We start from the raw sequence: 13,964 nt of genomic DNA on the forward strand, positions 1-13,964 counted from the left end.
AGACAGAAACTAATACAGGAAACGCCCGTGCTCAGGTCTGTTCAACGCTGGTCCGAACAATCTGATTCCACGCTTCAAGATTGCTTCGATCACGCGGACTGGGATATGTTCCGGATAGCGTCGGGCAACAACATTGATGTAAATACTGATTCGGTGAGCGAGTTTATGGCAATAGGAAAAACAAAAAAACAATAACTCATGATCTACAGCAATCATTTAAGTGGACCACAAAAAATATTAAATAATTAGGATGCTTAATAAGTTACAACAAACAACATATATATATATATATATATAATGATAACTTTATTCAATTACTCAACAATATGAAAGCAGATCAAATTAAATGGAATAATCTTCCCATAAATCTTACAGGTAGAATAAACCTCTTCAGAATGGCATGGCTGCCAAAGGTTTTATCCCAATTACTTCACTGAAGACATTCTTTAAAAAAAATACTTTATAAAACTTATAGAATTGGGTGGGGGTGGTTTTAACATTCCAGACTTAGAATTGTATCAATACGCCACTCAAGTCTTTTACTTGAGACATATTATTAAATGCACTAACGAGGAACAATGGGTACATATTGAAGATGTGCACGCTCACCCCCAGAATCTTTTCACAATTCTATTTTCAAAGGATAAAGCTAGGAACATTTTCAACTTCATAGTTGAGAACACCATAACAATACAGAAGATAATAAGATGGATTCTACAAGAACCAATATCCCTTCCTATGAAACAATCCTTGGATATCTTTTCAGAATTCACTGATAAATTGGTCCACATGGAGAACTAAAGGCATAGAAACCGTAAATGAAGCGGTAATAGGGAAAAAAAGCAATTTTGGACTGACCAATGTAGATATTTTCAAATTCATGCAACTTAAAAGTTTCATATAACAAAATTTATATTTGAAATATTTTGGACTTACAGAGTAATCTAGAGGGAATCTTATTTGCGTTAGAAAAGGATGTTCATATGATAGGTAAGATATACAAAATCTTGCAGAGAGCCAGTAGCCTACAGGCTTTTTGAGGAGCTCCTCTGGTCCTGTCTGGCAGGTGGTAGACTATTCCTCTCCTCAAACTAGGCTGTGGAGCTCCTCTGGTCCTGTCTGGCAGGTGGAGAGAAACAAAATGGTGCAGAGTGACGTGGGTGTTGGAGATGAGGGCGTGAGCAGGTGGGTCTGGGCAGGCGTGATGTCATTGCCGTCTGTGTGTGTATGTATGCTGTCGTCTTTATGCTGTCGTCTGAATGCTGTCGTCTGTATGCTGTCGTCTGTATGCTGCCGTCTGTATGCTGTCGTCTGTATGCTGTCGTCTGTGTGCGTCTGTATGCTGTCGTCTGTATGCTGTCATCTGTATGCTGTCATCTGTATGCTGTCGTCTGTATGCTGTCATCTGTATGCTGTCATCTGTATGCTGTCATCTTTATGCTGTCGTCTGTATGCTGTCGTCTGTATGCTGTCATCTTTATGCTGTCGTCTGTATGCTGTCGTCTGTATGCTGCCATCTGTATGCTGTCATCTTTATGCTGTCGTCTGTATGCTGTCGTCTGTATGCTGTCGTCTGTACGCGTCTCTTTGCTGTCATCTTTATGCTGTCACATGTATGCTGATGTTTGTATGCTGTCGTCTGTATGCTGTCGTCTGTATGCTGTCACCTGTATGCTGTCGTCTTTATGCTGTCGTCTGTATGCTGTCGTCTCTATGCTGCCATCTGTATGCTGTCGTCTGTGTGCGTCTGTATGCTGTCGTCTGTATGCTGTCATCTGTATGCTGTCATCTTCATGCTGTCGTCTGTATGCTGTCGTCTTTATGCTGTCATCTGTATGCTGTTGTCATCATGCTGTCGTCTGTATGCTGTCATCTGTATGCTGTCAGCTGTATGCTGTCGTCTGTGTGCGTCTGTATGCTGTCGTCTGTATGCTGTCATCTGTATGCTGTCGTCTTTATGCTGTCGTCTGTATGCTGTCGTCTGTATGCTGCCATCTGTATGCTGTCGTCTGTGTGCGTCTGTATGCTGTCGTCTGTATGCTGTCATCTGTATGCTGTCATCTGTATGCTGTCATCTTTATGCTGTCGTCTTTATGCTGTCACCTGTATGCTGTCGTCTGTATGCTGTCGTCTGTATGCTGTCGTCTGTACGCGTCTCTTTGCTGTCATCTTTATGCTGTCACATGTATGCTGTTGTTTGTATGCTGTCATCTGTATGCTGTCATCTGTATGCTGTCGTCTGTATGCTGTCGTTTTTATGCTGTCACATGTATGCTGTTGTTTGTATGCTGTCGTCTGTATGCTGTCGTCTTTATGCTGTCGTCTTTATGCTGTCGTCTGTATGCTGTCGTCTCTATGATGTCGTCTGTGTGCGTCTGTATGCTGTCGTCTGTATGCTGTCGTCTCTATGCTGTCGTCTTTATGCTGTCGTCTTCATGCTTTCGTATGTATGCTGTCATCTGTACGCGTCTCTATGCTGTCATCTTTATGCTGTCATCTTTATGCTATCACATGTATGCTGTTGTTTGTATGCTGTCGTCTGTGTGCATCTGTATGCTGTCATCTTTATGCTGTCATCTGTATGCTGTCGACTGTATGCTGTCGTCACTATGCTGTCGTTTCTATGCTGTCGTACATATGCTGTGTTATTTACTTAACCAGGTAAGCCAGTTGAGAACAAGTTCTCATTTACAACTGCGACCTGGCCAAGATAAAGCAAAGCAGTGCGACACAAACAACAACACAGAGTTACACATGGAATAAACAAGCGTACAGTCAATAACACAATAGAAAAGTCTATATACAGTGTGTGCAAATGAAGTAAGATTAGGGAGGTAAGGCAATAAATAGGCCATAGTGGCGAAATAATTACAATATAGCAAATAATCACTCCGATAGATGTGCAGAAGATGAAAGTGCAAGTAGAGATACTGGGGTGCAAAGGAGCAAAAGAATATATAAATAAAATAAATAACAATATGGGGATGAGGTAGTTGGATGGGCTATTTGCAGATGGGCTATATACAGGTGCAATGATCTGTGAGCTGCTCTGACAGCTGATGCTTAAAGTTAGTGACGGAGATATTAGTCTCCAGCTTCAGTGATTTTTGCAATTTGTTCCATTCATTTGCAGCAGAGAACTGAAAGGAAAGGTGGCCAAAGGAGGAATTGGCTTTGGGGGTGACCAGTGAAATATACCTGCTGGAGCGCGTGCTACGGGTGGGTGCTGCTATGGTGACGAGTGAGTTGAGAAAAGGCGGGGCTTTACCTAGCAAAGACTTATAGATGACCTGGAGCCAGTGGGTTTGGCGACGAATATGAAGCGAGGGCCAGCCAACGAGAGCATACAGGTCGCAGTGGTGGGTAGTATATGGGGCTTTGGTGACAAAACGGATGGCACTGTGATAGACTGCATCCAATTTGCTGAGTAGAGTGTTGGAGGCTATTTTGTAAATTACATTGCCGAAGTCAAGGATCGGTAGGATAGTCAGTTTTACAAGGGCATGTTTGGTAGCATGAGAGAAGGATGGATGCTTTGTTGCGAAATAGGAAGCCAATTCTAGATTTAATTTTGGATTGGAGATGTTTGATGTGAGTCTGGAAGGAGAGTTTAAAGTCTAACCAGACACCTAAGTATTTGTAGTTGTCCACATATTCTAAGTCAGAACCGTCCAGAGTAGTGATGCTGGACGGGCGGGCAGGTGCAGGCAGCGATCAGTTGAAGAACATGCATTTAGTTTTACTTGAATTTAAGAGCAGTTGGAGGCCACAGAAGGAGAGTTGTATGGCATTGAAGCTCACAGTGTCCAAAGAATGGCCAGAAGTATACAGAATGGTGTCGTCTGCGTAGAGGTGGATCTGAGAATCACCAGCAGCAAGAGCGACATCATTGATGTATACAGAGAAAAGAGTGGGCCCGAGAATTGAACCCTGTGGCACCCCCATAGAGACTGCCAGAGGTCCGGACTACAGGCCCTCCGATTTGACACTCTGAACTCTATCAGAGAATTAGTTGGTGAACCAGGCGAGGCAATCATTTGAGAAACCAAGGCTGTTGAGTCTGCTGATAAGAATGCGGTGATTGACAGAGTCGAAAGCCTTGGCCAGGTCGATGAATACGGCTGCACAGTATTGTCTTTTGTCGATGGCGGTTATGATATCGTTTAGGACCTTGAGCGTGGCTGAGGTGCACCCATGACCAGCTAGGAAACCAGATTGCATAGCGGAGAAGGTACGGTGGGATTCGAAATGGTCGGTGATCTGTTTGTTTACTTGGCTTTCGAATACCTTAGAAAAGCAGGGTAGGATAGATATAGATCTGTAACAGTTTGGGTCAAGAGTGTCTCCCCCTTTGAAGAGGGGGATGACCGCGGCAGCTTTCCAATCTTTGGGGATCTCAGACGATACGAAAGAGAGGTTGAACAATCTAGTAATAGGGGTTGCAACAATTGCGGCGGATAATTTTAGAAAGAGAGGGTCCAGATTGTCTAGCCCAGATGATTTGTAGGGGTCTAGATATTGCAGCTCTTTCAGAACATCAGCTATCTGGATTTGGGTGAAGGAGAAATGGGGGGGGGGGGGCTTGGGCAAGTTGCTGTGGGGGTGAGGAGCTGTTGACCGGGGTAGGGGTAGCCAGGTGGAAAGCATGGCCAGCCGTAGAAAAATACTAATTAAAATTCTCGGCTATCGTAGATTTATAGGTGGTGACACTGCTTCCTAGCCTCAGTGCAGTGGGCAGCTGGAAGGAGGTGCTCTTATTCTCCATGGACTTTAAAGTGTCCCAGAACTTTTTGGAGTTTGTGCTACAGGACGCACATTTCTGTTTGAAAAAGCTAGCCTTAGCTTTTCTAACTGCCTGTGTATATTGGTTCCTAACTTCCCTGATAAGTTGCATATCGTGAGGGCTATTCGATGCTAATGCAGAACGCCACAGGATGTTTTTGTGCTGGTCAAGGGCAATCAGGTCTGGAGTGAACCAAGGGCTATATCTGTTCCTAGTTCAAAATTCTTTGAACGGGGCATGCATATTTAAGATGGTGAGGACAGCACTTTTAAAGAGTAACCAGGTATCCTCTACTGACGGAATGGGGTCAGTATCTATTGGAAGCAGTTATAGATGAATGGGTTCTGTTATGTTATCAAGCCGAATTCCCATGTTGTGTGTATGTACCATCATGTTGTGTGTATGTACCATCATGTTGTGTGTATGTACCAACATGTTGTGTGTATGTACCATCATGTTGTGTGTGTGTATGTACCATCATGTTGTGTGTATGTACCATCATGTTGTGTGTATGTACCATCATGTTGTGTGTATGTACCATCATATTGTGTGTATGTACCATCATGTTGTGTGTATGTACCATCATGTTGTGTGTATGTACCGTCATGTTGTGTGTATGTACCGTCATGTTGTGTGTATGTACCATCATGTGGTGTATGTACCGACATGTATCTGTAACTGATTGAAACTACATGTGAATGTTTTTAAATGTATGTAAATTGTATGTAAGTCTTTTTTCTGTAAGGTAAGTTTCATTATGTGTCAGACCCCAGTAGGATTAGTAAAACTAATGTGTTATAGATTATATAGACTAATGTTTTATAGATTATATAGACTAATGTCTTACTAATGAGGATCCTGATACAATAAAATAATTATACAAAAAAATGCCACCCTATTCCCTATATAGTGCACTACTTTGGACCAGAGCCCTATGGCACCCTATTCCCTATATAGTGCACTACTTTAGACCAGAGCCCTATGGCACCCTGTTCCCTATATAGTGCACTACTTTGGACCAGAGCCCTATGGCACCCTATTCCCTATATAGTGCACTACTATAGACCAGAGCCCTATGGCACCCTATTCCCTATATAGTGCACTACTTTAGACCAGAGTCCTATGGCACCCTATTCCCTATATAGTACACTACTTTAGACCAGAGCCCTATGGCACCCTATTCCCAATATAGTACACTACTATAGACCAGAACCCAAATGGCACCCTATTCCCTATATAGTGCACTTACTTATAATTCTATATACTGTAGCTCTGGTCTAAAGTAGTGCACTATATAGGGAATAGGGTTCCATAGGGCTCTGGTCTAAAGTAGTGCACTATATAGGGAATAGGGTTCCATTTGAGAAACATTCTCTGTTAGTCCTTAGGGCCCTATTAGGGGCTTAGAGGACGATGGTCGAAAATAGTGCACTATATAGGGAATAGGGTGCCATTTGGGACGGATATTCTGTTGGTCTACTAGATATGTATTTAGCAGACTAATTGCATTATTAAACAAGACTTTTACAGCTAGATAGAACACCAACACGTCAAAGACTTCTCCACCTGACTATAACACTTAGCCATGGAGCTATACAAACAGCACTACAGGGAATACTGTAAAGTGCAAGTGGAAGCATAAACTAGGATACTGATAGCAGTCTCTAGGTGTGTGGGGTATACTAGGATACTGATAGCAGTCTCTAGGTGTGGGGGTATACTAGGATACTGATAGCAGTCTCTAGGTGTGGGGTATACTAGGATACTGATAGCAGTCTCTAGGTGTGTGGGGTATACTAGGATACTGATAGCAGTCTCTAGGTGTGGGGTATACTAGGATACTGATAGCAGTCTCTAGGTGTGGGGTATACTAGGATACTGATAGCAGTCTCTAGGTGTGGGGTATACTAGGATACTGATAGCAGTCTCTAGGTGTGTGGGGTATACTAGGATACTGATAGCAGTCTCTAGGTGTGTGGGGTATATACTAGGATACTGATAGCAGTCTCTAGGTGTGGGGTATACTAGGATACTGATAGCAGTCTCTAGGTGTGTGGGGTATACTAGGATACTGATAGCAGTCTCTAGGTGTGTGGGGTATACTAGGATACTGATAGCAGTCTCTAGGTGTGTGGGGTATACTAGGATACTGATAGCAGTCTCTAGGTGTGGGGTATACTAGGATACTGATAGCAGTCTCTAGGTGTGGGGTATACTAGGATACTGATAGCAGTCTCTAGGTGTGGGGGTATACTAGGATACTGATAGCAGTCTCTAGGTGTGTGGGGTATACTAGGATACTGATAGCAGTCTCTAGGTGTGGGGTATACTAGGATACTGATAGCAGTCTCTAGGTGTGGGGTATACTAGGATACTGATAGCAGTCTCTAGGTGTGGGGGTATACTAGGATACTGATAGCAGTCTCTAGGTGTGGGGGTATACTAGGATACTGATAGCAGTCTCTAGGTGTGGGGGTATACTAGGATACTGATAGCAGTCTCTAGGTGTGTGGGGTATACTAGGATACTGATAGCAGTCTCTAGGTGTGGGGTATACTAGGATACTGATAGCAGTCTCTAGGTGTGGGGTATACTAGGATACTGATAGCAGTCTCTAGGTGTGGGGGTATACTAGGATACTGATAGCAGTCTCTAGGTGTGTGGGGTATACTAGGATACTGATAGCAGTCTCTAGGTGTGTGGGGTATACTAGGATACTGATAGCAGTCTCTAGGTGTGTGGGGTATACTAGGATACTGATAGCAGTCTCTAGGTGTGGGGGTATACTAGGATACTGATAGCAGTCTCTAGGTGTGTGGGGTATACTAGGATACTGATAGCAGTCTCTAGGTGTGTGGGGTATACTAGGATACGGATAGCAGTCTCTAGGTGTGGGGTATACTAGGATACTGATAGCAGTCTCTAGGTGTGGGGTATACTAGGATACTGATTGCAGTCTCTAGGTGTGTGGGGTATACTAGGATACTGATAGCAGTCTCTAGGTGTGTGGGGTAAACTAGGATACTGATAGCAGTCTCTAGGTGTGGGGTATACTAGGATACTGATAGCAGTCTCTAGGTGTGGGGGTATACTAGGATACTGATAGCAGTCTCTAGGTGTGGGGTATACTAGGATACTGATAGCAGTCTCTAGGTGTGGGGTATACTAGGATACTGATAGCAGTCTCTAGGTGTGGGGGTATACTAGGATACTGATAGCAGTCTCTAGGTGTGTGGGGTATACTAGGATACTGATAGCAGTCTCTAGGTGTGTGGGGTATACTAGGATACTGATAGCAGTCTCTAGGTGTGTGGGGTATACTAGGATACTGATAGCAGTCTCTAGGTGTGGGGTATACTAGGATACTGATAGCAGTCTCTAGGTGTGTGGGGTATACTAGGATACTGATAGCAGTCTCTAGGTGTGGGGTATACTAGGATACTGATAGCAGTCTCTAGGTGTGTGGGGTATATACTAGGATACTGATAGCAGTCTCTAGGTGTGGGGTATACTAGGATACTGATATCAGTCTCTAGGTGTGGGGTATACTAGGATACCGATAGCAGTCTCTAGGTGTGTGGGGTATACTAGGATACTGATAGCAGTCTCTAGGTGTGGGGTATACTAGGATACTGATAGCAGTCTCTAGGTGTGGGGTATACTAGGATACTGATAGCAGTCTCTAGGTGTGGGGTATACTAGGATACTGATAGCAGTCTCTAGGTGTGGGGTATACTAGGATACTGATAGCAGTCTCTAGGTGTGGGGTATACTAGGATACTGATAGCAGTCTCTAGGTGTGGGGTTGTACTGTAGACCACACTATCTACCAAGACAGTTTTCATCTATATTCTTCGTAGCTGTCTATTTATCACCATAAACCGATGATGACACTAAGACTGCGCTCAATGAACTGTATACGGCCATAAGCAAACAGGAAAACTCTCATCCAGAGGCGGCACTCCTAGTGTCTGGGACTTCAATGCAGAGAAACTTCAATCTGTTTTACCTAATTTCTACCAGCATGTTAAATGTGTAACCAGAGGGAAAGAAACTCTAACCCACCTTTACTCCACACACAGAGATGCGTAAAAAGCTCTCCCTCGCCCTCCATTTGGCAAATCTGACCATAATTCTATCCTTCTGATTCCTGCTTACAATTAAAAACTAAAGCAGGAAGCACCAGTGACTCCGTTAATAAAAAAGTGGTCAGATGAAGCAGATGCTAAGCTACAGGACTGTTTTGCTAGCACAGACTGGAATATGTTCCGGGATTCTTCCGATGGCATTGATGAGTACACCACATCAGTCACTGGCTTTATCAATAAGTGCAACGATGACGTCATCCCCACAGTGAGCGTACGAACAGTACATACCCCAACCAGAAGCCATGGATTACAGGCAACATCCCCACTGAGATAAAGGGTAGAGCTGACGCTTTCAAGGAGCGGGACTCTAACCCGGAAGCTTTTAAGAAATCCCGCTATGCCCTCTGATGAACCATTAAACAAGCAAAGAGTGCAGGACTAAGATGGAATCGTAAAACAACGGCTCCGACGCCCGTTGGATGTAGCAGGGCTTTCAAACTATTACAGACTACAAAGGGAAGCACAACCACGAGCTGCCCAGAGACACAAGCCTACCAGACGAGCTAAACTACTTCTATGCTCGCTTCGAGGCAAATAACACTGAAACATGCATGAGAGCACCAGCTGTTCCGAAAGACTGTGTGATCACACTCTCCGTAGCCGATGTGAATAAGACCTCTTTAAACAGGTCAACATTCATAAGGCCACAGCGCCAGACGGATTACCAGTCCTCCGAGCATGCGCTGACCACCTGGCAAGTGTCTTCTCTTCACTGACATTATCAACCTCTCCCTGTCTGAGTCTGTAATACCAAAATGTTTCAAGCAGACCACCATAGTCCCTGTGCTCAAGAACACTAAGGTAACCTGCCTAAATGACTACCGACCCGTAGCACTCATGTCTGTAGCCATGAAGTGCTTTGAAAGGCTGGCCATGGCTCACATCAACACCATTATCCCAGAAACCCTAGACCCACTCCAATTTGCATACTCTCCCAACAGATCCACAGATGATGCAATCTCTATTACACTCCACACTGCCCTTTCACACTTGGACAAAAGGAACACCTATGTGAGAATGCTATTCATTGACTACAGCTCAGCGTTCAACACCACAATGCCCTCAAAGCTCATCACTAAGCTAAGGACCCTGGGGCTAAACACATCCCTCTGCAACTGGATCCTGGACCTCCTGACTGGCCTCCACAGGTGGTAAGGGTAGGTAACAACACATCCGCCACTCTGATCCTCATCAAGTGGGCCCCTCAGGGGTGTGTGCTCAGTCCCCTCCTGTACTCCCTGTTCACTCATGACTGCACGGCCAGGCATGACTCCAACATCATCATTAAGTTTTCTGATGACACAACAGGGGTAGTAGGCCTGATCACTGACAACGACGAGACAGCCTATAGGGAGGAGGTCAGAGACCTGGCCTTGTGGTGCCAGGACAACAACCTCTCCCTCGACGTGATCAAGACAAAGGAGATGATTGTGGACTACAGGAAAAGGAGGACATGAGCACGCCCCCCTTATCATCGACGGGGCTGCAGTGGAGCAGGTTGAGAGCGTCAAGATCCTTGGTGTCCACATCACCAACAAACTCACATGGTCCAAGCACACCAAGACAGTCGTGAAGAGGGCACAACAAAACCTATTGCCCCTCAGGAGACTGAAAAGATTTGGCATGGGCCCTCAGATCCTCAAAAGGTTCTACAGCTGCACCATCAAGAGCATCCTGACTAGTTGCATCACTGCCTGGTATGGCAACTGCTCGGCCTCCGACCGCAAGGTACTACATAGGGTAGAGCATCCGGCCCAGTACATTTGGGCTCCCGAGTGGTGCAGTGGTCTAAGGCACTGCATCTCAGTGCAAGAGGCATCACTACAGTCTCTGGATTGAATCCAGGCTGTATCACATCCGGCTGTGATTGGGAGTCCCATTGGGCGGCACACAATTGGCCCAGCATCGTCCGTGTTTGGCCGGGGTAGGCTGTCATTGTAAATAAGAATTTGTTCTTAACTGACTTGCCTAGTTAAATAAAGGTCAAATAGACTTCTCTCTGCGGTCATTGTTGGTTAGGGGCTTAGGGGCTTGTACGTAAGCATTTCACTGTAAGGTCTACACCTGTTGTATTTGGCGCATGTGACAAATACATACATATATTTTTGATTTAATATGAAAATTCTTCAGGCTCATTTACGGACTGCCTCTCCTTCCTGTTAGTGATGTCACGTGTTAGATCTGTCAAAAGTGTCATATGAGCTGTAAATAGTCACCATCTTGTTTCTCACTGCTCTAGGAATCACACAAACTGCACACGCTTACACACCGGTGTCCTGCTATCATTACTCTCATACGTCACTATAGGAAATCCATTCCTTCCTTAATAGGAGAATAGACAGTCTGTAGATCACCGAGACAAGTACAAGTCCTCTCCACTCACTCAATTGTTTAATGACTGTGTGTGTTTGTTTGTGTGTGTGTGTGTGTGTGTGTGTGTGTGTGTGTGTGTGTGTTCTCCTCTCTGATTGAAGGTATTGGAGGAAAAGGCCTGTTTGAAATTATGCTGATCAGAGAACTTATACAGGCTCCCGAGCGGTGCAGCAAAAGTCACTGCATCTCAGTGCTAGCGGCATCACTACAGACCCTGGTTCGATTCCAGGCTGTATCACGAACGGCCGTGATTGGGAGTCCCATAGGGCAATGCACAACTGGTCCAGCGTCCTCCGGGTTAGGGTTTGGCCAGGGGGTAGGACGTCATTGTAAATAAGATGTTGTTCTTAACTAACTTGCCTAGTTAAATAAAGGTTAAATACAATTTTTTTTTTTATTAAAACATTCTCCAGCAACAGCACTACATCAATGTGTGGGTTATCCCTCTCTCTGTCTCTCTCATTGTTTATGTGTGTGTGTCTCAGATATTTCTCCAAGGAAGCCAACGTTTCACCCCACATGGGAGAGAATATACTTGCATACAACCACCTACGTTAGTGACAATACAATACGAAATGCTAATACAGCAATATTAATACCATTGCCATCTACCCACAAAACAACATAACCACTGACTACTTACGACAGACTAGAGGATATAACTAACAACACAGCATTCTGCAGGGCAAATAATACAACTACAAACTATGCATGAACAGCCGCTAACCAACCAAAGTATTCAAGTATATTAGGAACTATAGGAACTAGTGTAGAAGACTTCTATAACATCTAACATACATTAGTAACTATAGTAACTAGTATAGAAGACTTCTAGAACAACTAATGTATATTAGTAACTATAGTAACTAGTATAGAAGACTTCTATAACATCTAACGTACAGTAGTAACTATAGTAACTAGTATAGAAGACTTCTAGAACAGCTAATGTATATTAGTAACTATAGTAACTAGTATAGAAGACTTCTATAACATCTAACATACATTAGTAACTATAGTAACTAGTATAGAATACTTCTAGAACAACTAATGTATATTAGTAACTTTAGTAACTAGTATAGAAGACTTCTAGAACAGCTAACGTATATTAGTAACTATAGTAACTAGTATAGAAGACTTCCATAACAGCTAACATACATTAGTAACTATAGTAACTAGTATAGAAGACTTCTAGAACAGCTAATGTATATTAGTAACTATAGTAACTAGTATAGGAGACTTCTATAACATCTAACATACATTAGGAACTATAGTAACTAGAATAGGAGACTTCTAGAACAGCTAATGTATATTAGTAACTATAGTAACTAGTATAGAAGACTTCTAGAACAGCTAATGTATATTAGTAACTATAGTAACTAGTATAGAAGACTTCTATAACATCTAACATACATTAGTAACTATAGTAACTAGTATAGAAGACTTCTAGAACAGCTAATGTATATTAGTAACTATAGTAACTAGTATAGAAGACTTCTAGAACAGCTAATGTATATTAGTAACTATAGTAACTAGTATAGGAGACTTCTATAACATCTAACATACATTAGGAACTATAGTAACTAGAATAGGAGACTTCTAGAACAGCTAATGTATATTAGTAACTATAGTAACTAGTATAGAAGACTTCTAGAACAGCTAATGTATATTAGTAACTATAGTAACTAGTATAGAAGACTTCTATAACATCTAACATACATTAGTAACTATAGTAACTAGTATAGAAGACTTCTAGAACAACTAATGTATATTAGTAACTATAGTAACTAGTATAGAAGACTTCTATAACATCTAACGTACAGTAGTAACTATAGTAACTAGTATAGAAGACTTCTAGAACAGCTAATGTATATTAGTAACTATAGTAACTAGTATAGAAGACTTCTATAACATCTAACATACATTAGTAACTATAGTAACTAGTATAGAAGACTTCTAGAACAACTAATGTATATTAGTAACTTTAGTAACTAGTATAGAAGACTTCTAGAACAGCTAACATATTTTAGTAACTATAGTAACTAGTATAGAAGACTTCCATAACAGCTAACATACATTAGTAACTATAGTAACTAGTATAGAAGACTTCTATAACATCTAACATACATTAGTAACTATAGTAACTAGTATAGGAGACTTCTATAACATCTAACATACATTAGGAACTATAGTAACTAGAATAGGAGACTTCTATAACATCTAACATACAATAGGAACTATAGTAACTAGAATAGGAGACTTCTAGAACAGCTAATGTATATTAGTAACTATAGTAACTAGTATAGAAGACTTCTAGAACAGCTAATGTATATTAGTAACTATAGTAACTAGTATAGGAGACTTCTATAACATCTAACATACATTAGGAACTATAGTAACTAGAATAGGAGACTTCTAGAACAGCTAATGTATATTAGTAACTATAGTAACTAGTATAGAAGACTTCTAGAACAGCTAATGTATATTAGTAACTATAGTAACTAGTATAGGAGACTTCTATAACATCTAACGTACATTAGGAACTATAGTAACTAGAATAGGAGACTTCTAGAACAGCTAATGTATATTAGTAACTATAGTAACTAGTATAGAAGACTTCTAGAACAGCTAATGTATATTAGTAACTATAGTAACTAGTATAG

General features: G+C 42.2%; 1 protein-coding gene across 3 annotated transcripts in view; it reads right to left on the reverse strand.

Annotated features, from left to right (window-relative positions):
- cadm2a (cell adhesion molecule 2a) overlaps positions 1-13,964 on the reverse strand; it is a 648,926-nt gene that overhangs the window by 202,843 nt on the left and 432,119 nt on the right. The window lies entirely within an intron of this gene.

The sequence above is a fragment of the Salmo trutta genome, chromosome 12 (genome assembly GCF_901001165.1).
Source record: "Salmo trutta chromosome 12, fSalTru1.1, whole genome shotgun sequence".
Taxonomy (NCBI): Eukaryota; Metazoa; Chordata; class Actinopteri; order Salmoniformes; family Salmonidae; genus Salmo; species Salmo trutta.